Source organism: Cygnus atratus, chromosome 2 (genome assembly GCF_013377495.2).
Source record: "Cygnus atratus isolate AKBS03 ecotype Queensland, Australia chromosome 2, CAtr_DNAZoo_HiC_assembly, whole genome shotgun sequence".
Classification (NCBI taxonomy): Eukaryota; Metazoa; Chordata; class Aves; order Anseriformes; family Anatidae; genus Cygnus; species Cygnus atratus.
In genome coordinates, this window is record NC_066363.1 from 20,142,893 (window position 1) to 20,168,303 (window position 25,411).

Below are 25,411 nucleotides of genomic sequence, written 5' to 3' on the forward strand. Positions count from 1 at the left end.
TTATACTCAAATACAGAGAAAGAATAAAATATTATTGTGAGTTACCTTCAGCTTTTGTCTTTCTGCTACTGTATTTGTTTTGGGCTTTATGAACATAATAAATTTCAGGGACTAAGTGGAGTCTATTCAGCCTATTAAGGTTCATTTTCTTTTAATACTCTAATCCCCTCAGGATGCCATTTGCCGTAATTGTTTCTTCAATGATCCTCCAGTGTTTAAGCTTCAGCCTCTGACTCATAAGCTATTCTGCATACACTTGTGGCTCTGTGCAAAGAAAAATGGGACACATGACAGATGTTTCAAATTTTTCTTTACTTTGCAATTATGCCCCTTGTCCTCGTATCTGTCTCCCCAATGCTCCCCTCCAAATAAAAAAATAGTAAGTGCATTTGGCATTAACTAGCCTTTAAGATTTTATATACCAAAATTAAATCTCATCAGACTGCTTTTTATAGTCTATAAATTCAGATTTTATGGTCTCTTCTCATACATTTTTTGTCCTTGGATCAATAGTACTGCCCTTCTTCTGAACTTTACAAACATTACAAATGTTAGGCAGGCCCCTGAAGTTTTACTGGCCAGAATGATAGATTGCATTAGAAGTTGAGAGCAGCCAGAATGCACTTTTTCCACTCACATGACTTTCTCTCTTGTGGCTTAAATTCTACATATGCTTTCACATTCACTTCTTTTAAAATTCACAAATTTTAGATTATTCTAGTTCACTAGTAAGTATTTTTAACTGTTTAATATTTTAGACTAATATGTATTATTCTGAACTTCTCAATACTATGGTTTTACTTCCATTAAGAAGTCTTACTGAAAAGTGATAAAAGACTAAAATAACCCAGTCTGTGTTTCTGCTCAAGCATCTACTGTCATTACATTTTCTAAGCATTTTGTCCAGCCTAACATGAAAAGTCTCCAAGTTTCTCTGGTTTTCTTTGGAAGCTATTTTAGTCTTGTAGAACTTTCTGTCAGGAAGGTTATTTGTCTGAAATTCAGTCTGAATTTACACTTCTAAAATTCACGTCATTACTATTAGCTGTATCTTCGTGTATTATACTGAAAGAAGCCTCTCGATTCTTAGCAAGCTCCCCTATACTCCTGTCCTTTAATAGCACATTTTGCCAAGCTACATGTATTCAGCTCTTTTAATTGTCCCAAGATGCCCTGGACTTTCCTGTTTCGCTCTGTACTTCCTCCAGGCCTGCATCCCTGCTATAGTATTGCAATATGCCTCCTTCATCCTGGTGCTCTAGAACTTCACAGGTATTTTCTGTAGTCACCTCTCTTCACAGGTATGTCTTATATGGAATGTTCTAGCTCTCAAGCTTCAGTTGCAGCATTGACACTTCCTACATTTCTCTCTTGTACTGACAACTTCACATATAAGATTAATGTCCTTTCAACAGCCATATAAGAGCATGTGTTTATTTTAATGTATCTGCTTATAGAACTTTCCTAACATATTTCTATGTTTTCCCTATCTGTTCTGCATTTTTTTTTTTTTGGTGACCCATCTTTTCTGCACTTTCCAAGCTACTATATGGAAATTTTGTGCCACACAATTCTATACTGTATAACATATATTAAATATATATCACATTTATACTTTACATTTATATATAATATTATGTATCAACCTTTACATTTCCTTAACTTACATTTCCTTCCTTTCGTAGATAATTTATAAGAAATAAAAGCATGTATATATGCAGAATTTTATCAAAATGGTACTTTCACCTGACAAGGAACAATTGTTTGCATCCTTCATTTTCATGTTTTTGCTAAATTTTTATCTTACAGTCATGTTTTTATTCAAGCCTCTTTGCTGGTTTTCATCCAGATGAGCCTTAATGAGACACTATTTGCAAAAATACAGAATACAAATTTTAAAATATAATTCACATATAACATTTTTCTTAAGCAAGTTTTAAACAAGAACTTTTATAAAATGATATGGAAATTCCTATGCTCTGAATTTATACTCATGTTTTTTTCCAGTGAAAGAAAGGAAGAGGAAGGGAAAAGCATTAAGTGGTGAGTGGTGGAGGAAGCAGTCTTGCTGTCATCAATTTCTATTTTCTTACTTGGAAAAGTTAGGAAAATAGAAAAAAGGAAGAACATGTGGAAAACATATATCTCTTCTTTTTCCTTTCTAAGAAATGAAGGAAGTAATGGGGAGAAAATTAGAACAGCCTTCTCTTTCTCTCTTTCTCTCTCTCATTCTCTTTTTTCTATTTCTTTTGTCTTTTTTTTTCCCTTCCTGCCTCCCCTCCCTCCTTCCCTCCTTCTCTTCCACTTTTCTTCTTTCTTTTCAATATTTAAGTGTGCTTCCAAGTTTTCATATTAAAATAGGAGAATTTTAAAATGGAATTTATTCATGCTGTTGATATTTTGGGGATAGTGTGAAAAATACAAATGAATTTTCAATAAGTCCTTCTGAAGCCATATGGCAAATGCTACTTAAGATCTGTGTGCATTTATGTAAACTGTGTCTGCATAGCTGAGGTGTCTGTTTCTCAGGATCTTTTCCATTCCCCTCACCCCATTTTTCCTAAAATTTAGGTGTGACTGTCGGTGCCTGTAATCCTTCACCAACATCATTCCCAACAAATGGAAAAGAGCTGTACCTGCTTGCACAGTGTACAGAGAGGGTTAGTCAAATGCAATTTATCAGGCTGCAAGTGGAGCAACAGTTATGAACATATTATCAATGAAATACATGGTGGAGAGTAAGTAGAATGGAGAATATGCTGATAGGTTCTGGGACATTGCTTATGCAGCCACACACCTTACTTTTGAATTGTTCAGTTTATGAGCCTATGGGGATGTCTTCAGCTTCCAGACGTACATTTTCTTCCTGCTGAGGTTCAGCTGACAAATTTCTCTGCTGGCAGGTGAGTGAAACCTGGTAGACTGACTGGCCTTAATGGGAACGCTTTGCTGCTTAGAGACTGCTTTCCAGCAACTGCAGCACACTTCTTCCTCTGGTGCTCCACAACTGAGTACCAAACTTGGATCTGCCAAAGTGCAGGATTCAGCCAAGGTCTATGTCTCAGCATCCCTCAGCCTTTTTATTACACTAGAGAAAGTTTGATTGTTACAGCATAAAAATGTGAGTCATTAATGTATGCCTTCTTTTCCTGTCCTTGGTATGACAAATTTAGGTGGTTAATCTCCATGGTATTTCCAGTTTAGGAACTCAAACAGAGTTTGAGAAACTGGTATGTGTATTCTTTATGCTAAGTGACATGAGTCAACAACTACATAAAGAAATGTCTTCCATATTCGGAGCTCTACAATTACAGTGTTATAGTGACGGGTATGTGAGCTTGTGTGGAGTAAACTGTAGAGAGTAAATAGAGAGCAACTGCTGGGGAAGCTCTGGGAATAATGGGGAGAGCTTGCCTAGCCCACTCTACAGAATGAAGACCAGCTTTTTAGAGAGCATATGATACCTTTTTTACAGAACAAAGTGTGTGTGTGGTGAACACAGGTAAAGAAAATAAGTGTAAACCTAAATGATAGGGAAACATAGTTCACAAGCATTATGTTGAAGGCAATGACTAGCAAAAGAAGACCAGAGAGCTGAAAAAAAAAAAAAAAGGAAAAGAATTTTTTCGTAAAAAGGCAGTGGTTAAGGAAGGAAAACAGCTGGTAAGAGGAAGGGAGACCAATATCACTGGTGATCAATTGTCTTGACAGTAGAGAGGTCAGCCATTGTGTAGTGTGGTGTTTAGTAAATGAGGGGAGGACAGCCGGTGAAGGAAGACACCTCATATATATTTGGCTTTTTTATCCCAACTGTTGTGTAGCTTGAAAAAAATTCTTTGACTGTCATTCAGTTATGCAGGGAACCTGAAATTCAGGTCCACTCAGGAATTTTCAGAACGCTCTTTCTACATTTAATTAGACCATCAAAGTTTCTTTTCAGAAGGAACTTTTCCAAGACACTAATGAGATTAAGTACTCAACTCCTATTGACTTTTAATGTGGGTTTGGCATCCAAATTCCCTTTATGCCTTTGAGAAACTCCTTGTTAATCTTCACAGTTTACAATTTGCCCTCTGGGACTACTCTCTGTTAAAATAAATAATCTCTGATCCTCCTGAGAGGTTGAAGGTTTGTACATCTTGCAAAATGCCCCCAAGAATGCAGTATATCTGGGGAACGGGAATTCTTGTCCATTATTTTGCTTAGGCTCTCCTAAGCAATTTCATGCATAAATCACAGAGCTTGAACCTCCACCAGTCCAAATACTAACTGAAAGTAAAGGTGCAGAGCAAAGTATCTCAGTCTTGTTCACTGTGGTTATACCAGAGCTAAATCACTTAGGTGGTATTTGATACATGATTAACAAGGCTTGATGTTATTAAATGGTACTACCCAGATAAAAAATCTCCACGAAGTCCCACTAACCAAGATTCCTGCTTGAGTCAAGCAAATGCCCTTGCCCAGAGGTCTATTACTTTTTTTTTTTTTTTTTCAGACATAAAGCCACGAATGCCTATATAATTTTGAAATAAGCTGCACTACTTGAGCTAACACCCTGAGAGTCTCATCTGAAAACATCTTTGCTGCTTCAATAGTTCCAACTTGTTTTATGTTCTCCAAGGTATATTACTCATGACTTGATTAGTGGCCACATCACATCCTGAACTACCATCATCCTTCACTAAACAATAAACAGATGTGTGTGCTCCACGCCCACTTAATAGGGACTGTTCTGGTCACATTGCAGATATGAAGGGCAGGTTAGAGAGACAGTTCTGAAAGCAGAAGAACAAATAATTTGGAAGTATCAAGGGAGAAAAAGGGCCAATCATGTAAGCATGTATTCACTATGTCAGTCAAATACCAACAGAACCAAAGGCAATTTGAACTACTAAAATTAATGCTCTCCGAAACCAGTGAAGCAAGCTCACATATAGACAATCTCTATGAAGTTTGAGTAATAACAAAAATCACCGAAGCCATACACATTCCAGATTCAGTGACAGAAATTCAATCTCATTGTCCTCAGATTTGGCAAACCTGAACACAACCAGGCAGATTTTAAGAAGAGATTAAGGGTACCATTTTACAGAACATAATGAAACAGATAATTGAACAGAAAGAGTGGGTGCATCTTGGAGGAGAAGAGCAATGTCTTTTCCCAAAGGCAGCACTCAAGGAGATTCTCAGCAAGAAATTAATTCAAGTTCTCACTTTTTATTTAAAAACTAAACATTTATGTATTTATGTTCCTTTTTTCCCCCCCTGAATCAAAAAAAAAAAAAAAGTATTTTATGAAGACTATTTTAAGGGACCATATCAGTCACTTAGACTTATGCAAGCTTTGTGTGGGAAGGTAACTTTAGAGACAGTCCTCTTGCTGGTAGACCAGAACTGTCAGCCTCTCATACTCTGGAGTTTTTGTTGGCACGTGGATAGTGAATGATTCACTGGGAGCCAAATTTAGATTTGTAAGCTGCTGTGATTTCTATGGAAATCTGGAATAAATTGATTTTGCAGAATTTTGCATAAACATTTAGCAAGATTCCTTAACTGTGATTATTCTTCTGGATGTCATGTCAAGCAAAATTACTTCACAAATACTGATCAATTTATATAATTATTTCTGTTTCTGATTAGTTTGCCCAGAACAAAGGCAAGGTCTTCTTTGCGTACTTCTGAAGTTATGAATTTGTCTGAACACTTGGGGTTTTAACTGTGCAACCGAATCCCAAGGGAGATGGTTTCTGTCTTGCATGTCTCCCAGCTTACCAACAAAAGCAGTTGTCCAAAAGAAACTTCATGTGATGGTCAGCTATTTTTAGCACAACAGTAACATTTGCAAGCTTTAAAATTTTACATATACATATATATAAAATAAATTTAAATATTATATTTATATAATATAAATAGCTGTAAAGTTGTAGTAAATAGCTGTAAAGTTCTAGTAAACTTTGTGAAAGGGAAGAAATGGAGGATACTGGAGAAATATTTTCCTGCAGTGGGAGACAAAAGGGCAATATATGTCAGTGGAACATCTTTTGACTAATTATTCTTACTCTTTTTGGTTCATTTTTGTGCATCAAGAAAACTGTTACTGATACGTTTATTTTTGCTTTAAAGGTTGCTAGGAAGTGTTAGACTGGCTTCTCAGCGCCTGCAGCTGAAGTTAGAGCTGAGAGTGAAAATCCTTTTGGTGAGAGTAGGGAAGGATCTTTATTTTGCTTTCCGAGATGTATGCTGAGGATATTGTTACTAGGTTACTGCAAATTAGGTTTCATATAACAGCTGGAACCCAATATTGTAGTCTGTGCCAGTAGCTGTTTTCACAGGGCCCAAAGCTGGGGTTCAGCTCACTGCAGAGATTTTATTGTCCCATTTCATTTGCACACTCACAGCCTCATATTACTGCTTAGCAAAGAAGGCTTTATTTTGGATTAGGGTGTCCTGTGACATATCAGCATACTGGAAGAATTATTGACTCCTTATATTTATCTTCTCCTAGAAAATAAAAAATAAATTTCAGCATTAGAATAATTTTGCTCCCTTCTTGCACCTGCACTGCAGCCTCGAAGCCTCAAGTCTGGGAGTCTGAATTATACAAAGAACACAAAACAGTGCTGTTGGGGGGTGTGTGTATGGAAATTTTACAGAAATTATCAAGTTTCCATTACTACACAAATTACATAAAGCATATTTTTCCAGAATGAAATGCTTTCCCCTTTAAAATTCTTCTCCTTAAACGGGGCATGTCTTTTTATGTCTCTCTTGCAAACTTTTAAGAAAATGCACATGCACTATTGGCCTCAATATAGGTGCTTTGTTAACATTTCTATTTTATTGTGTAGTAATAGAACCAGTGAGGATATCTGTTTTTGTCTAAAGACAAACAGAGTGAGAGGACGAACTAAATTTTCATCAGAACACGTTATAATTTGTTTTACAAAATACCATACAAAATAAGAAAATACTAGAAAATATAGTGTGGTATGGAGCACCATAACTACACTGACTGTAAGTAGTTTCCAGCAATATTTTTTTGTGGAAAATCAATCTGATGGCATATAAAGCTCCAGTATTTTCCCTAAATTGATTATAGAAGAACTGGAGCTGGAAAGTATTACTCTTAAAAGAAAGATTGCCTAATGTAACTCAGAACTCAGCCTTTAATGGCTCTTCCATGAGCTGCAAATAACATATCAGCACTTTCCATTACAATTTTGGTCTCAAGGTTGGTAGCCCAGAGACAGATGTCTCCATAAACTAAATAAAAAATATTTCCTGTACTTGTGGGCACTTAGAGAACTTGAAATTCTCATCATGCACTTCAATCAATTTACATTGCCATCTAAAATTTTCAATTTTTTTTTTCAGGTTTGTCTCAGAAACACTCAACCCAAGCATTCTGTTAGAAGGAAAAGGCCAGCAAAGAATGAGTCCATTCCCATGCTCTGACAGTAATATTAGCCAATAGGCTAATTCATCAGGAAGTACAACCACAAGCTGGTAAGGCATGAGTGTATCTACTGATTTCAATGAGACATGTTCATAGATAAATACACAACCCTAAGACTGAATGACTGCAAATCTTGAATCTAAGTACTATTTCTGCTCCAACACATGGATACAAAAGTTGGAAATATAATCAGTGTAGACATGTCTAAATGACTTGAAAGTCGGCCTTTCAAGGAATAGCTAAGTAATAAGCCTATAACAAAAACTCAGATTTACTAGAAATTTCAATAATCCTTTAACACTATCTGGAAAGGAAAATTGAAATATATAGAATGTTTTAAGGGTAAAGCCAATAGGTATCTGGGAAACAGGGAGCATCCAATGCAAAGAATCTGTTTGCTAAAAGTCCTCAGGAAGGAAAATCTTTACGAAAGATCAGCAGAGAAAAGCAGGAAGTAGACAGGGATGGGATAATATAAATTTGTACAATGTGAACTTTGACGATGGGAAAAGGACTTGTTCAGGAATCTGATAGGAAGTGGAGAGCATATCACAGGCTCTATAGGTAAGTAGAACTTCCTTGGCTCTGAATTAAGCCAGTTTGAATGGATAAGAGGAAAAAGTGACTTGTGTTCCTTCTTTATATCCATGATAGCTCTTCTTTAGAAGGTACTGAGAAATGCTTGTAATCTCCTTTACCCTGGGACATACAGCAGAACTAGGGCCAAATAAAAATATTTTTTGTGCTCTGTGGTAGGAGGTTTTCAAAGCTAGCATTTACAAAGGATTTGAGTCTTTGTGACAGTGCAGATGGTCTTGTCAAACTATGTCTATAAATTTACACTCAATCAGCACAAATCTTCTCTAAGGCTAGTTTTTACCGTTTAATTCAGTTCATATATTTTCCCCAAACTTTAAGACTTCAGTGTGATAAGAATGTCTAGATACCAATACAGTATTGTATTTTTGTTTACATACAAATGCAATTACTATCACTAAGAAAAGTACAACAACAACAAACTAAATGGCAAACACTGAAAGAAAACCTGTTAAAAAGAAACCATGTCTTCACTTTATGAATATGAAATACAAACAACACAATGTCCAACAGAAATCATAATGCTTCTGGCATGAATTATTATTTGCTGTGTGTTGACACTTTGATCAGCACTAGAGTGAACAAGCAGTGGGCAAGCCATCTACCTTGGTATCAATGGTCCTACTTAGCACTGTCCTATTTCCATGTTAAAGTACTTTAGAAATATAAAGTAAGCAAGTACAGCTATATCTGGGGAGAGAATATTTTTTCCCCACTTGAATACTAAAAATAAAACTTCAAAAGCAAGCATCCCTGACTAGTGGTCTGAAAGATATTTTCAGATTTTGTATGTATACCACACCTGATCCAGATTCTGCTCACTTCAGGGTATGCTTTCTCAGTGTTTTGAAGAAGCTTTGGATCAGGTGCTGTGTCTTTGGCTGGGTAATCCTATTCTCAGAGAATAAGTCGTTTTTGTAATGTGAGCAAGTAGAGTCAAAATTTCTTTTGAGCTCAGAGTTCAGCTGTGTATACGTGAGCTACCCTCCTATCCATTTATAACTGATGAAGGGAAATAGGCACTTTTTGGGTGCAATTCTTCTTTCTCATTCTATGTATTTACTTAGGCTAAGATGAATCCTGTCTCTGCTATGCTGACTAGATAGATTTCCATTAATTGTAGACAAATCCTTGGTGATTAGCTTATACGGATGTCTACATTAAGCAGATGAATGCCACCCCTTGGTGTTCAAAGCTGACCGTGATAATTTCAAACAAGCTGCCAAGTACAATGGATAATCATTACTGATACAGGATTAAAATTAAATAATTACCTAAGGGCTTGAAGCTATTTATCTAATTTTCAGTAACTTGAATCAGTCAATATTCCTAATTGTTTTGGTGACTACGTTAAAATCCTTCAAAATAGACATGTTACTCTACTTTAAACATCTTTTAAAATATTTTGAATATTCTCTGGACCGCTACAATCCTGTTTAGTGACAAGTGGCTCTTCTGGTCTTTAAAGATTAATTGCTGTCACTCTACATTTTATTTCCTAGTTTCTTTTTGTGTTTTTAGTTTACTGAAAGAATACAGGGCAAGTTTTTTGGCAAAACAGGTTTTCAGAGAAACAAACTGTTTTGTCAAAACTGCAAATGTTCTATTTAGATATCTAATCTTTTTTTCACTTGGTAAAATACCCAAGGTGAATTTTCTTAGCTTGTTGCTCATGTGTGTGAGACAAAGAGATGTGCAACAACGTGGGACAGTTCTGATATAATTACATTTGAAATAATGCTAGTTGTTCTGTTCTCATGCATCGTGGCTCTTGTTTCTTTCTGGGTAATCTTGTGTATGGCCTCAGCTTGAGCTCTGCAGCAGCTGTGATGCAGCCATGTCTGTCTGTGCCCAGGCTCTTTGCTGATCTGTTTCCAGACCCTGAGCATCCAAGTGATTTCCCAGCTTGACCTTGGACCCCCTCAATACTGGGGATATGCCTAGTGAATGCTGATCATGCACACTGGGTCGGCTTTTCTCACCCAGCTTACCTGTGGTGGGACCTTGCCAGCGAGACCCTGCCTTGTATACCAGTTTGCCTTCCATTTGAGCCCCAAATTTCCCGTAAGTCACATTTTCTGGGCACTCCTTCTTCAATGGATCTCTCTTTCTGGGTATTTCATGGCCCCATGCCATCATGAAGCAGGACTTCTGTGTGCTCCTCACTACTTCCTTCTTTCCATCCAGGATTCATTCGTGCTCCCCATTCCTAGCATACCATTGCTTCTGTACAAGTCCATGGATTATTATATAATTGAAAAAAATTATAGCAGATGGATACATATAAGTATTGATCATAGTGAAATAATTTCGAAACAAGACAATTTCAGAGTTTTCACAACGACTGTTGTGTAATTATATTCTCATCACTAAGGACTGGCACCCCTCAAAGCACAAGTGGCATTCATACCAAGTGCTGAAAGAAGGGGTTCAAAGAGTGAATATCTGTTTCTCAACCTGTGCACAGACTATATGTTTAAAACCTGCCTAAAATTGATGCATGAGTTCACCTTTCCCCAGATAGGCTTAATGTACATGTTGGCATCTTATAAGAATAATTTACTTCCTCTTTACAGAAAGTATGTTTTGTATGTTCACTTGGGGAACATTTATCTCACTGACTGCTTTCCCTGTGCTTTGTTCTGTGCTGGGTCTAGTCGTTATGTTTTAACATGAGTTTGTTGCTGAGAAAGAAGAAAATTTTAATGAAGTTCAAGCCCTTTTAGTATGTACTTTTTGTCTGTTACAGAAAAAGAGATGAGATAGGAGCAAAACTCTGCTTTGGCAGACCATATACCAGCTCTCCAAGGTTTCAAGCATCCAAATGTCAATACAATAGAAGGAAGGGATGCCATCCAAAGGAACAAGGACAAGCTTGAGAAGTGGGCCCATGTGAACTTAGAGAGGTTTAACAAATCTAAGTGCAAGGTGCTACACCTGAGTTAGGGCAATCCCAGACAAAAGCACAGACTGGGTCAAGAACTCATTGAGAGCAGTCCTGCAGAGAAGGACTTGGGGTTTCTGGTGGATGGAAAGCTTGACACGAGCATGCAATGTGCACTTGCAGCCCAGAAGGCCAACTGCATCTTGGGCTGCATCAACAGAGGAATGGCCAGCGGGCCAAGGGAGGTGATTGTCCCCCTCTACTCTGCCCTTGTGAGGCCTGGCTTGGAGCCCTGCATCCAGGTCTAGGGCCTCCAGCACAAGAAGGATGTGGGTCTATTAGAATGGGTCCAGGGGAGGGCTACAAAGATGATCAGAGGGCTGGAGCACCTTTCCTTTGAAAAAAGGCTGAAAGAGCTGGGGCTGTTCAGCCTGGAGAAGAGAAGGCTCTGGAGTGTCCTCATTGCAGCTTCTCAATACTTAAAGGGAGCTTATAAAACAGATGGAGAGCGACTTTTTGCTTGGGTGAGATAATGATAGGACAAAGGGGAATGGTTTTAAGCTAAAAGAGGGGATATTTAGATTAGACATTAGGAGGAAATTCTTTATTTAGAGGGTGGTGAGGCACTAGCACAGTCTGCCCAGAGAAGCTGTGGATGCCCCATCCCTGGAGGTGTTCAAGGCCAGGTTGAATGAGGTGCTTGGCAACCTGATTTAGTGGGTGGCATCCCTGCCAATGGCAGGGGGTTGGAACTGGGTGGTCTTTAATGTCCCTTCCAGCCCCAGTCATTCTATGACTCTATGATATGTTTTGCTCAAGCAAGAATCATATAAATGGGATGTCGGTGTTGAATTATTATTAAGTACGTTTGTATGGATAGCTTGGTACTTGGTAAGAAGTGAATTAATACTACTTCTTGAAAAAACAAGTATCTTTTAGCATCCTCTTTGGATACCTTATTATCAATGTACAGTTTTGCTTCTCATAAAGCTCTAATTCCTAAGAGGATATTTTCTTAAAGCTTCAGTTTTCTATTGATGAGGATATTATTTTGTGGTGTGGTTGTGGCTGTTTGTGAGGGAAAGTGCATCCACAGAAGCAGAAGAGAGAGATTTTGGAGGAATATTTGTTCCCTTACATAATTCTGACTTTACATGGACTGTCAAACTGAGCCATGAGGCTTTTTTTTTTTTTTTTTGGTTTCATTCCTAATGTTCATTCTTTTTTGTCAGTAAGAGACAAACACCTCTCCAGAACAGTGGAATGGTGGATTGGTGTTATGGACAGCATTTTGTTTACTGAATTGCTATGCCAACCTGAAGAGATATTCCAGACTTGTGCCACATGAGTACTAAATTTCTACTAATCTTTTTGACGTAGCATGTTACATACATTTTGAGACCTTAAGTGAAAAAGTTATTATAGCTTGTTGTTTTGTGGACATCTTCCTCTCACAGATCAATGTGAAAGGCAGTTTCTCCCTCATAGTCACCTCAGCAAGCCTGACCTCCTTGTGTGCCCTTCTGTCCATTGCAACAGTGACAGTGATAACCAAAACCCAGGAGTCAGGATGGTGGTGGTGGGGGGGAAGGAAGATTTTACAGCTCAGTCTGAAGCTAGGCTACAACTGAGTTCAATGGGCTTTGCAAGCAAGGAGTCACTCCTGCTCTAAGGCAATACCCTAAATCAGGAAGTGAGTCTAGATTAGTAGTTTGGATAAGGAATGAATTTTTTAAATTAGTCTACCACTGATGCCTCTAAGGGAAACTCATCTTTGTGTAGCCTATGAGACTGTGCAGCTGTGGGCAAATCAGAATATTTTTTTTTCTGAAATGGTTGAAGGTTGAATGCTCAGGGGATGCATGGAGACAAGATTTTGCCCCACTCTGGGTGTTATGGCTTCTGTAAACTCAGAATTTTCACAGAAAAACTCAGACTGGATTCCAGCAAGCATTTCTAATGGAGTCTTTATCACCAGAAATCTGATATGTGGCTTAGAGCAAACAAGTGAGCAAACGGGCTAACAAAAGGAAAAAAAAAAGTAATATTCTTTCTGCCTTTGCACTTCAGGTGCTGCCAGTGACACGTGACACACAGTCTTTCTAAAGCAAAACATTGTTTATTTATAACCAAAGAGTGACTGAGAAATCACATCATAAATCTTTGATCTATCTGTATGATTTCTGCCTCCTTCCAAGTCTCACTTTTTTTTTTCTGTTCAGATTCTGACTGTTCTTTACTCTTGTCAGTCCCTGACCTTTTTATTCTACAATCATTATCTTTTCGAGCAATTTTTGTGTATTTTAATGTTCTCTCCCTCTCTCTCTCTCTTTTTTTGGAAGGCTTGCCATTAGAGATTAGGAAAGGGACAGGATGCTTGTAGGCAAGAGCATTAATCTTGGTTTGATCCTGACTTTTTTTTATATCTGAAGAAGTATTGGATTACCTTCTTTTTAGTTCTTTCTATAGATGCCACTGAAACAAAAAACAGTAAGGCATATTAGGAAACACTGCACACTAAGCAATAGCTAATCAGAATTCTTAAATTATCGAGAAGTAAGTAGTCCTATCTGCTACAGTATTAGCCTATGAAATATGAATTAAACGTTTGAAAAAGAAAAAATAACAGGTGTATAATGTTACTATAGCTATGCTATTCCATTTTTAGATTCTTTGTTTAAAGGTTTTGGATTCTCATTCCACAGACAATTTGAAAAGTGGATTTAATTAGTCATTTTATAGCAATTGTAGATTGATAGTAATAGACCTTTTGTTGAATTTGCTGCAGCATAAAACAATGACACTGCAAAGGCACTGCATAGAATACAGGACATACAATTTTCTTTTAACAGGATCTATCATCTACTATTCCTAACTGTATTTCCTGAGTTAACTGTATATAGTCTTTGTGGCATAAGGAATTCTTTGTCCTCATCTTTCTTGTTTTTTATTTTTTATTTTATTTTATTTTATTTTTTTAATTTAGATGTAATTTGTGGCCAAGACCTTGAAATGATGCTGTAGAAGAGGCACCTTTTTCCTCATGTTACATTTCCAGAACTGGTGCATTTTGCACTAATGTCACATGGTGGTTAAACAGATTTGTGAGTCATTCCCAGGACCATGTAAGCAAGCAAATTCCAGGCAGAGACTTCATATTTTCCAAGATTTTTATTAAAAACACATTCAGGAAAATGCAAACAGTGCAATAAAGAGACAACCCTGTGACATGACGTTCTCTAGGTAAGAAAAGTCATAAAGCTTTGTAAGGACTCTCAGGACATCCAAATCTTATCCACCCTGTCTGGTCTCTGAAAACTACACTTACTTAGATACATTTAAGTAATCTATTTGAAATTGTTGTGTAGCATGTTTTAATTTATATGCTTGCATTCAAACCCTCAATGCTTTGTCATTGTTTTGAAAACTAGAGGTCTCAATTCAGTTGTCGAAACACAAGTGTCTCTGGCATGCCCTTGAAATGCCCTAGGGTTCTGAAGTCTCCATTTGTGATGGAGAGTCACCTTTGGGTGACTTTCAGTACCTGTATTTGGGCCAAAGAACTGAGATCAGAGTGACTCCTACTAAACTGCCTGGTCTCAAAGTGTGACACTAACAGAGTCTTCTCAAAACAGCAAGTACAAGCCTCAGTGGAACTGCCTGAGAAATCTAACCTTATATAATCACAGTAATGATAAAGGAATAATCATTCACTTCTAGCCAACTTCTCTTCTCAGATTCTTAGTCTTAGAACAGGAGAAGGCTAGAAATAGAATTAACGGCATTAGGATAACGAACATTATTTAATTATTAAATTGCTTATTTAAACTCTTGCATCAACATTTTGCTTTTTAATGTTCTCTTTTGTTTAAGAAGATGTACCTCAACAACTGTGATAGTCTGTCTCTTTTCATATTACAAGAAACAGGGAATGATTCACAGAAAAAGAGGTATGATCTGGAACCTACAAATCTGTGAAGTTCCTTGATATAATGTTACTTATGTACTGATAAATGAAACAGTAGCAGGGTAAGTTGATGTTGTGCATCCATGGTTTATACTACTAAGTGGTTAACATAGTCTCGTGTATGGTTGTGTTAATTCCCAAAGGCAGTTTGGATGAGAACAGTCTTTTGTAGGATGGAGACTTTAACTGTGTCTGCCATTCTGTTTTGGCTGGCCTTGGTGCCAGAGAAAAATTATGTCTAGTTTACATAGCCTAAGAGTTGTTTTTACTTATCTTTACTTACCAGTTTTACTTAACCTTGTATTAATGCATTTTTTTAAAAGTTAAAATTGTCTTATGAAATATCATTTATAACTATCAAAATTATTTTTCTTTCTAGTTAGTAAAAAGATATTCTGAGCTTACCAATTTGATGCATCGCATCAAACTGAAAACTTAATTTATTAAAAAAGAGATACTGTTCATATCAATGCTGAATTATGTTTGTTTCCATCTATTCATTATCATCTTATGGTTCATTAGACATTGTAAAACTGCTTCTTTCCCGTACTAGTTTCAGAAAAAAAAAACACAGAAAATTAAATCTTTACATGAGTGCAACAGCTCTCTCCTTTGAGATCAGTAGTATAATTATTAGTATAATAATTAATATATAAATAGTCATTACCTGGTTATTTATACAACATATATTTTCTAGGGACAATATTGCATTTCCATTGCACAAAATCTTTGAATTTCATTAGTGGTTCAAGCTTTAAGTTTAGCAGTAACTCTGTTGTTAAAATTCAGGAGTAGTTGCTTCAACCAAAGCTTAGTCATTTGAATAGCCTAAAACCATTAATTTTTGAAACCAGAAACAGGGAAAAAAATTGTGTGACCAGTTTTACTGGGTTTATAGGAAACAAATGAAAACAAGAAGTTGCCTAGTTCTAGCCAAGGTAAAATGTTACAATACCATGCGTTTCCAGTGGGTTATTACCTTTACTGCTGGAGTCCGTAGAGCTACTTAGTGACCTTCACTTTAAGTAAAGATGACCAGGATTGTGGTTGGTATGTCTGTATGTACATCTTTGCTGAGCTTAGACATGTGGGTATACTATTTGACACCTTCAGCTTGAGCAATGTAGTACTCTCAAAGAAAGCAAGCATTGATGGAAAAATCTTCAACACACCTTTTCGGAGGGGAAAGCTTAAAAAAAAAAAAGTGCAAATGAACATGTACGCAAACAAAAACCAAACAAATCCCTTTGTGTGCTCTCATTTCAACACAGTCATATGTCTTCTTCAAAAATTGTTAATTCATTTCCTGTCAGGCAAGAGACTTTCCCAGCTTTTAGCTAAATTAAGATTTCAAGAAAAAAAGCCTTTTTAGTGAAAGTGCTGACAAAAACTTAACTATGTTTTTATGAAGCCTCTGTATAGCTAATAAATAACAACTTATTTCCTAGCTGTCATATATTTATTTTATTATTATTATTTTCAAGTTGTAGGTAACTATTTAAGCTCTCTGGTCTTTTTTTTTTTTTCAACCAGAAATTCCTAGACGTATTTAGTGCTAGTTTCTTGTGTTAAATGAATGCTGAAGGACGTGCTGTGATCTTGACACGTATTAAATTTCCCAGACTGGTAGAATTCTGCCTGGGATTTTATAAAGGAGACAAAATGAAATGGGCAACCAGCATCCTTGACCCTCACTTAGTTGAGCACCCGTTGGCACCTCAGAATATCACAGACACTGGGGATCGCCTATAGTATGCTCAGATCAGCGAGAAAAATTCAGGGAGAATTCTGGCGTGGGTTTGAATCCAGCTCTGAGAAGTGACAAAAACAATGATTTACTGTGTATTGTAAAATGCAAAACCTTATGTGAAGGAGCAGGAAAGGTGTAAGTTTCTGTAAAGTTCAGAGGGCAAGCCTTGTAGGGTCAAAAAATGATGGTTGTATTACTAAAGAGAATGCTTTGATATCATGTCTGTGACATACATAAAACTGTGCTTTATTTCTGTGTTTAGACCTTGGACAGCTAGAACTTGTACTTTCATTGGGCAAGGTTCATTCTTCTGAATGCTAAGTAGTGGGAAAGGTATAAATAGAGGGCAGACTATAAATGTACTTTATTACTAACCCATAATAGTACTGTAGTACAACCTGAGCTTGTAGTGATGCTACACATTGCTTTACCCTGAGTCTATAGTGAGTAAAAGGAAACTTTTGGTTGGCAGTAACACATATTGAGATGTGTATGATATACATGATTGCCCTTCTTAGTTACCAAATCTCAGTAACAGTTGTATATTTAGCATTGTGCATGCTGCAAAATATAGGTGTGTTCACTTGCCTCATTGTCTCTTTGGAGTGACATACCTTGTGATATGACCTTCATTAGGCAGCTATGCTCAACTGAGCGTGTCTGTACCTTGCTGTCAGTATTCCTCTCAGCTTTGTTTCCTCTGATCAAACTGCAGGTATGAAGATCTGTTTTCTTTTAAAGATTTAGTCTTCGGTGGAAAACTGTTTCAGATTTTTATAAAAAAGTTCAAACAATCAGGAGGGAGCTTTAATGTGAGTTTCTCTAACTAGGGAAAAAAGCTGTTGGCCTACCTACTAGGTACAAACAGACCAGTTATAAGGCCTGTGGGTTTCCCAGCAAAAGACAGAAGTACATCATGTACAGCATGATACTTGTACAATATTCTTTCTATTCTTCTTATGAAAACAACGGGAAAATAAACCAAATCATCAGTTATATTTATCTTCATCTCTGTTTACACTACACTTCATATATAGCTTCAGAACACGTATTTTTCAGTAAAATAAAATGGATGAGCCCAATGACAAAGGGAATAAAAATCACATCTGTTTTTAAGTCAAGCTCATATTTATTATATTCAGTGCCTCCTTTCATTCCTTTATTTAGAATAAACATTAACAGAATTATGGCTCTAATTCTCATTTTCATTATGGATGGTTTGGAGGCACTGCCTCATCTCAGCACAGAGCTTTGACCACCTGTACACACAAATATGCCAGGCCGGGCCAGCTACCCAGACTACAGTGTTTGATTTCGTTCTGTTTTCCTTCTCTCTTGCTGCTGCATTATCGGGCAGTGCAAGACAACAGAAATGCAGTAGGCATGATTTGACCAGGTTTGGAGAAGACTGTATGATGTGGGTGGAAATAGTTTTCCAGGAGGGAGTGAAGAAATAATCTAGAGAAGTGTCAGAGCTGGGGAAAAACAGTGCCATTTTAAGACATGGTCCCGCTGAAACAGGTAGGCTCCAGGCCTCCCAAAGTGCATTAGGCAGTGCATACACAGGGATGCAATGCAACATGGTCTGGATTTATCTGCCTATCCAGTTTATGTTACTTGAAGGAGTTCTACATCTAACATGAGGAATCTTGTTTCATTGCTGAAGCAGTGTAAAGTAATTCTGTTTTGGTATAGTAAGGTTAGCATGTTGGATCAATGTATATGCTCTGTCCAGCAAAAACAATGTTGTGTCTGGTGTGACTAAACCCCTACCAGACCCTTCTATTTCTAGGAGAAATAAATTCCAGATGATTCACACTGGCTGAAAACCAAAAGACTGGACAGTCCGTCTCCACCAACCTTCTGGGAGGACTATTTCTCACCACCAGAAGGAATGCTGGTTCCTGGATCAAGGTTTAGACGTCCAAATCATTGTCTACTCTGGCAGAGCAGGAGTGGGCAGCTGTGTTTCCAGACAAACCAGGAGATGGAGGGAACCGTTGAAGTGAATGGGTAATTCTTGCGCTGCCCTTACTGCTTTCTTATAACAAAATCTGTGAGTAGCTAGGCCCCAATTTTTTTTTCTTTTTTTTTTTTTTTTTTTGAGCAAGTGTAACTGAACATAACTTGAAAAAATGTAAGCCTGTTTTTTGTCTGCTAAAAACAGTTAGAAAATTAGTGACAAGGACATTCAAAAACAAATGGCTCAGGAACGTGAAGGTGTGATGAAGACTATTTGCTATTAAAAAAACTAAAAATAGCAATAAAGGAAAGGCCACATAAAGGTATGGAAGTATTTCAGTTTAATGAGAATAGTAAGAATAAGAAACACGAGTTCAAGAAGTGCAGTAGTATTTTTATACATATGTTTTTGAAGACAGCACTAAGTGAAAATCTTTGTCTGAATTCTAGTTGGAAAACTGACATTTATATTATAAAGAGATTTAAATTTTGTACAGACACTGTGAATTTCACTATGAAGATTTAGCAAAGACCTTATAGCTGAAAGATTGGTCTTATTTAAAGAGAGAGCTGAGAGAAAAATGAAACTTTCTAGCCATCTTTAATAAATCCCAAGAGCTGCTTTCCTTATTGAATTGTTTTTTGTGAAAAAAGTGAAAAATTTTTTTGCTTAATGATACAAGACAGCCTGAGAGATGAGAGCTGGTCGACCAAGGCACAAGCTATACTATCTGATTTGGAAAAAAAAAAATCCCACCCTTCACGTTTGAAAAAAGTTTCCTTTAGCTTTCAATATGTTGGAAGAATTTCTGTCCTTAGGGAAAGAAGAGATCAACAAATTGTAAAAGATAAATATTTCTACTGTTTAGGGACTCTGTTCATATGTTCCTTAACAAACTTCAGTCCAAAAATGATAACAAAAGGGTCTGTTAAATGTAGTAATACTGAGAAAAAATTTCTACTTACTGTAAACACAGAGATTAGACTACTTATTTTACCTTAAGGGAACCTTTCTCAGTCTAGATTTTTCTCCATGCCAGATGAACGGATTGTACTTTATATTTAAAGACTCTCTCTTAAAACAGTTCACTATACTTTTTTCTCACTGTCATATTAAGTGGCAAAGGAGATTCTTTGCTATGGGTACATGAATTTTAATGTAAAAGAGACATATACGTGCTAAGATGCTGGTTGAGTTAGAGGGAATACTTTGCATTTAGGAAACAACAACTACAATCTTTTCATCAAGTGACATAATAATGACATATGACATCAAATGACATAATCTTTTCATCAAATAATGACAGTAGCAAACTGACCATATTTATAGAAGTATCTTGATTAAACTTGAATGAATTATTTAGGAACATTAAACAGGTTAGAACCTGTTCCTTCTCATCAGTAACTGTGAATTGTATCCTGATTGGCCAAACACAACTCACAAGATTATCACTTCAGCTGCTGAGATGAGTTGAGACACAGCATTGTTGTTTATGGGTTACCTGAAGCAATTATTTCAGATAAAGGTCCTCGGTCTGTTTCTGAATAATTTCTAATATTCCTAAGTAGAAAATCAGTAAAGCATGCTCTGTCTCTTGCTTATTAGATAGGTTGGCAGAATTCCTTTTGCAGACACTTTCAAAGGGCTCTAGGAAAAAAAGTCAGTACTATGAAATAGAGAAAATTCCAGTGAAGTTATTTCTCAAATGTCAGATATGAATTAGATTTAATTTATTGGATTATGTTTTAGCCAAATAACTAAGAAAACAAGAGATGTGATTTTATTTTTAAAACCTGAATGCATTAACTAAATAGTAAATTCAGGGAAGCATAATTTGTTGGAAGTTTTACAATCTATGGTTTCTGTAGAAAGATTAAATGGCAGACAATGAAGAAATGAGACAACCATTTGCTCCTATATAGAGACTTCCAGAAAAGGAACATAGTTGTCAGTACTAAGGATTTTATCAGAAAGGGAAAGATAAAATACATCTATTGCCACAGAGACTACATCCATAGAGGTATAGAAGGTAAATCTTAATGTTTACATCTGGGTTACAGTAAAGATAAGTCTGGACAGGCATCTACGGTCGTGATGAAATGTAATGCCTTACAAGTCCAATTGTACAATCACTTAAAAAAAAAAAATATAGCTCCTTCGGTGCTATTCCAGCATGATTATATAAAGTATATATAATTCATATATACATAATACATAAATATATTATACATAATACATACAAACATAATGATTTTGGTTTTCATGCATGTCACCTTCGTCTTTATAGGATGTCACTGCCTATAAGAAGGGCCATTCTGTGGGGAAACATTGTTGCAATGAATGCCAGAGGAGGAACTTCTGAGAGCTTGACATTTGTTCTTTCTTACCTGGCTATTTCACTTAATCTAGAGTGAATGATATTATGATTTATGGTATATGTCATTTCCTCTGTATATGAACTGTAGCCAGTCCCATTAAAAATCTTATCAGTTAACTAGTCATTGCATTACTCCGTAGAACTTTCTGAACCTATAAAACCACTTTACTTTTTGAAATAGTGGAGTTTTCACTTTAAATTAAGAGCCATTCACAAAGGAAACTAGAGGCATGAGTGTGTCATGTCCAATTTTAAACAGTGCTGAGCAGACAACATTTGTGATATATTGACTCTTGATTAAAAAAGAAAAAACAACAAAAAAAAACCTACCTTAAACTGGCAGCCTAAAATGTCATCCTTTCTTTTTTTTGTTTTTCTTTGAAATAATAGGAATTGTATCTCCCAGAGACTACCCAGCAGGATAGGAAGGAAACTTTTGTCATTATTATTAATAGCACCTTACATTTTGCCTAACCTTTTTTATTAGTCTCCAAGACTGATTTGCGTTGTTTATGTACATAGTTTTCTTTTTTTTTTAATTTTGTTTTTATGTAGCTTACTTGAATATTAAGCAATAGCCAACATAAATTACATTTAATAATTATGCTAAACATGTATTCAAATCTGTCACCCAACAGGAAGAAGTGTCAAAGAAGCATTTTAAAACACTATGTTAATTTATTCTGAAACATGACAATATCTTACATTAGGTGTAAAATGTTGTGTTGAATGACCCTGAAAGATCTCCTGACTAAGGAGGAAAGGTTTTTAAAATGACAAGAATTAGAAATATAGGAAAATTATATTTTTGCACATGCACAACATTGTGTATAAACTCCTTCATAACAGAGAGACATGAACACCAAATAATTTGATGTACCCAGTTGAAGGAAATGAGCAGCGTGATCAAATTAAAGCCTGGAAAAGTAAATATGAATAATTAGAAGATATTTTAAAGTACAAAATAGCCTAGTGATGAAAGAAATCATTACTTGCTACTTTACTGATGTAAGTTTTGGATATTGCCATCACTTTAGTTTTTATCTGCTTGCCTGTTGTGTGCACAATTGTCTGGACAGGACAGCTCTTCCTTGGCACAAGAACAGAAGGGAGAAGAGAAAATTCACAGACCAACCAAAGGGGGGGCTAGGTAGTTGAAAGACATGCTTTCTCTCTTATATGATACTATCAAAATTGTATCAGAAAGTAAAGATCATAGATAAAGAATTTCTATTTCTATAAACAGTTTATTCTTAACAAGGGTAACTACTGCCTGAGAGGATTTTTGGCTTTGTAGCTTTGTAGAAATCACTGGTGTGGAACAGGAGTCCAGCCTGCAAATAATCGTTTCTGTGACAGATCCCAGATCTGTTATTCTCAGAGACGGCATTTCTCCAGCTGCTACTGTAAAAAACAGTGTATCTTGAAAGGCTCTTGGAAGAGTATATTTTACCAAAATTTTCATGTCCTGAATCTCCCTTTTGGCCTTTTACACGTGAAGCAGAAGAAAGAAGATCTCTTTATATTTGCCTGACACGGTTGTGATAAGACAAGCAGGTAAGCAACAGGCAAACAGATTTTTGCTATATTTGGGCATATTTTTTGGTATTACCAAGCATTATAAATGTTTCCATTTTAGTGTATCAATGTACTAAACCAATGTATGAATTCCCCAAATGGTGATCACTAGCACTGAAAATGAAATATTTTAAAATTGAGTTAGGGAAAAAATTCTTGAGCAGGAAGGTAGACTGAGAAGTAATGTTTACACTGGAAGTCTTGGACCTGAGGTTTCCCTTCAAAGTGCTCATTAGAACTTTATGTAAACTACTCAGTTTAAAAATCTGCTGTGAAAATCTGATGCTGACAGTAGCCTGAAGGTGATAATTTATAGTGGACAAGTGAAGATCTCTACTGTCCTGACTGCGCACCATCTACTCTAAGCCTCATCTCACGCATTCCTCACATGGCCCCATAGCAGTGACCCACTGCTCTCCTGATGGTGATAATTTACTGTCAACACCAGATGTTGCTTCAGCTGAGAAGCAAAAGAAACTCCAAAATTTCTGTATATTTCTGACTCTTATGGCTTTATAAAAGTTAACCTAAGCTCTGCTTTAACAATGAAAATAATTCTTCACTCAGACTCCCTTCACTGACATATTTTTTTTTCTGTTATGCTATTCACATTTCATTTTTTACAGCTGGGAGTTCAAGCCAATGCTACAATGTAAGAAACTGAAATAGAACATAGTTTAAATTTCCTCTGATTATTTATGTAGGTAGGTAAGAGCAAAAGGTAATGTTTTATTTGTAACTCAAACAAACAGAAAACTTAAAGAATTTCTAGTTGTGGTAGTAGGCTTAATGACTCTCTGATAAACCAATCCTTAGTGCCAGTTTATGGACAGATTTGTTTTAGGAATCTGCATAGTTAATCATAGGAGTAACCTGGGTGTTAAGACACTCCACTCCAGATCAGACTTTATTTCAGTGTGCACTGTCATGTTAAATTAAGGTTCCAGTTTGCACTTGCATCCACACGTCTGATTGTCTATACTGCCTGCTTATTGATTTTATACTTCCTCTAATGTCTGGAGCAAACCAGCCAATTTACCAGGTGGAGAAACATAAACAGAGAAAATTGAATCCTACCTTTTAAGGCTGGGCTGACTCCAGTCTCTCATGCCACAGGGCAAAAAAACTTGGTTTACTCTTTGTCATAGTTAACTACTCAGTACAGATTTAAACACCATAGCAAATTCAAGCAAAAATCTCCACCATGCAAGTCTGCTATTTTGATTTCTCTTGGAACTGTATCTGAACAATAGCTATTTTTATTTATTTTTTCATTCCTTTGCTCTGCCCACCAATGCTTCTGATATTTAACAAGACAGTAAGGATTGGCACAACAGAAAAGACATTAGGCTGAAACATTGCCTTACTCAACTTCTTTAGAGTGTCAAGGATTCTGCAGGAGGAGAAAAAAACAACCTTAAGATTTTTTTTTCCATATTTCAAAACATTTCTTTCCAAACCTTTCTTTCCATATGTTTCTAAGATACTTCCTGGACAGAGCCTGAGGTCAGCAGTGTTTTTTTTAATTATTATTTTTCCAGCTAATTTCCTGTATTCCAGTAATTTTGCTTCTACGTCCAGCTAATGCCAGAAAATCCAGTTGTGCAATATGTAGACATGAATTTAGCTGTACTTCTAAACCCACAATACAGTTAATCAGTCAAATCCATGAATTATCATCACACTGGTCAATGGACCACTGAGAGTATTTTGTTCCTCTCTCATCGAAAACTTCCTTTCCCCTTTCCTCTTTCCCTTTTCCCCTTCCCTTTCCCATTGCATTTTTTTTTGTTGTTTGTTGCTTTGCTGTCTTCTGTTTCAGAAATATTTCTTAAAGGTTGAGTTGAGGTTACTTGTATGTAATCAGCTATCTATGCATTAGAATTTGCATCTACAAAGTAATCAACATCTTTTATTCTAGATTGGTAGGGAATTTTTGTTTTTCTGGTGTTCACCCTCTTTGTGAATTCATTATCCCTTCACACTTGCAAAATATTGGGGATTGAGAACTGTTCAGGCTACCCAGATTGCTCAGGCTACCCAGATTCCAAATGAGTCAAGGATTGAGGTGACTTTTATTAAAATTGTTTTGCACAGAAGTATTTGTAAGAAATTCTCTGTATACCAACTATTAAAATAATGACTAGGCATTACATTTTATTTTTGGTGTATATCCTCTTTAATAAAGGCCTGATTTTAGAACAAGCTGTGTACATGTGTGAGGTCTGATTAGAGATTTCTGTTTTTTAATTTAAAGTCTGTTCTCCCTGACCTTTCAATAGACATGAGTTACTCATAGTGCCTGTGTGACTCCAGACCCTAAAAATATATCTGTCATATAGATCTGAATGGCAGAGTATATGGTGTCAAATGGAATAATATTGTCCCCTTAAGACTCCATTCTGCAAATAAAAACTGAGTAATAGTCCTTTAGCATGCTAGAAACCTCTGTCCTGATGGGAGCTTTTCGCTATGAATAAGATTTTCTCATTGGGAAAATAAAATGTTTCAGTGTTTTTTTTTTTTTTAATCACCACTTCCAAATTCTTAGCAACTGAGTGAATTCACAAAAAATTCTGATACTTTCTTGTATTTATGGAAATGTTGGCCTTGAGAGTGGGAAAACATTATCCACTCATCTGCTGAGAAAAAAAGCGAGGAAGAGAGAAAGTAGCTTTTATTTCTTAAAAATATACCTTTCAAAAATGACTTCTGTTTAGTTAAAAAAAAAAAAGTACATGTATTCTTCATATCTCAAAAATATTCAGAAAATAGAAAATAAAAATGGAGAACGATCTGAAATCTGTCTCTCTCATTTCTTACTAATGAAAAAAAATTT

At 36.3% G+C, this 25,411-nt stretch overlaps 1 long non-coding RNA gene across 2 annotated transcripts in view; it reads left to right on the top strand.

Moving 5' to 3' along the window:
* Positions 1-7,372: 7,372 nt before the first annotated feature.
* LOC118247434 (uncharacterized) overlaps positions 7,373-25,411 on the top strand; it is a 42,775-nt gene continuing 24,736 nt past the window's right edge. For both annotated transcript variants that reach the window (XR_004778438.2, XR_004778439.2), the window contains exon 1: positions 7,373-7,506. This is a non-coding gene — a long non-coding RNA (uncharacterized LOC118247434). The remainder of the gene's footprint in view (positions 7,507-25,411) is intronic.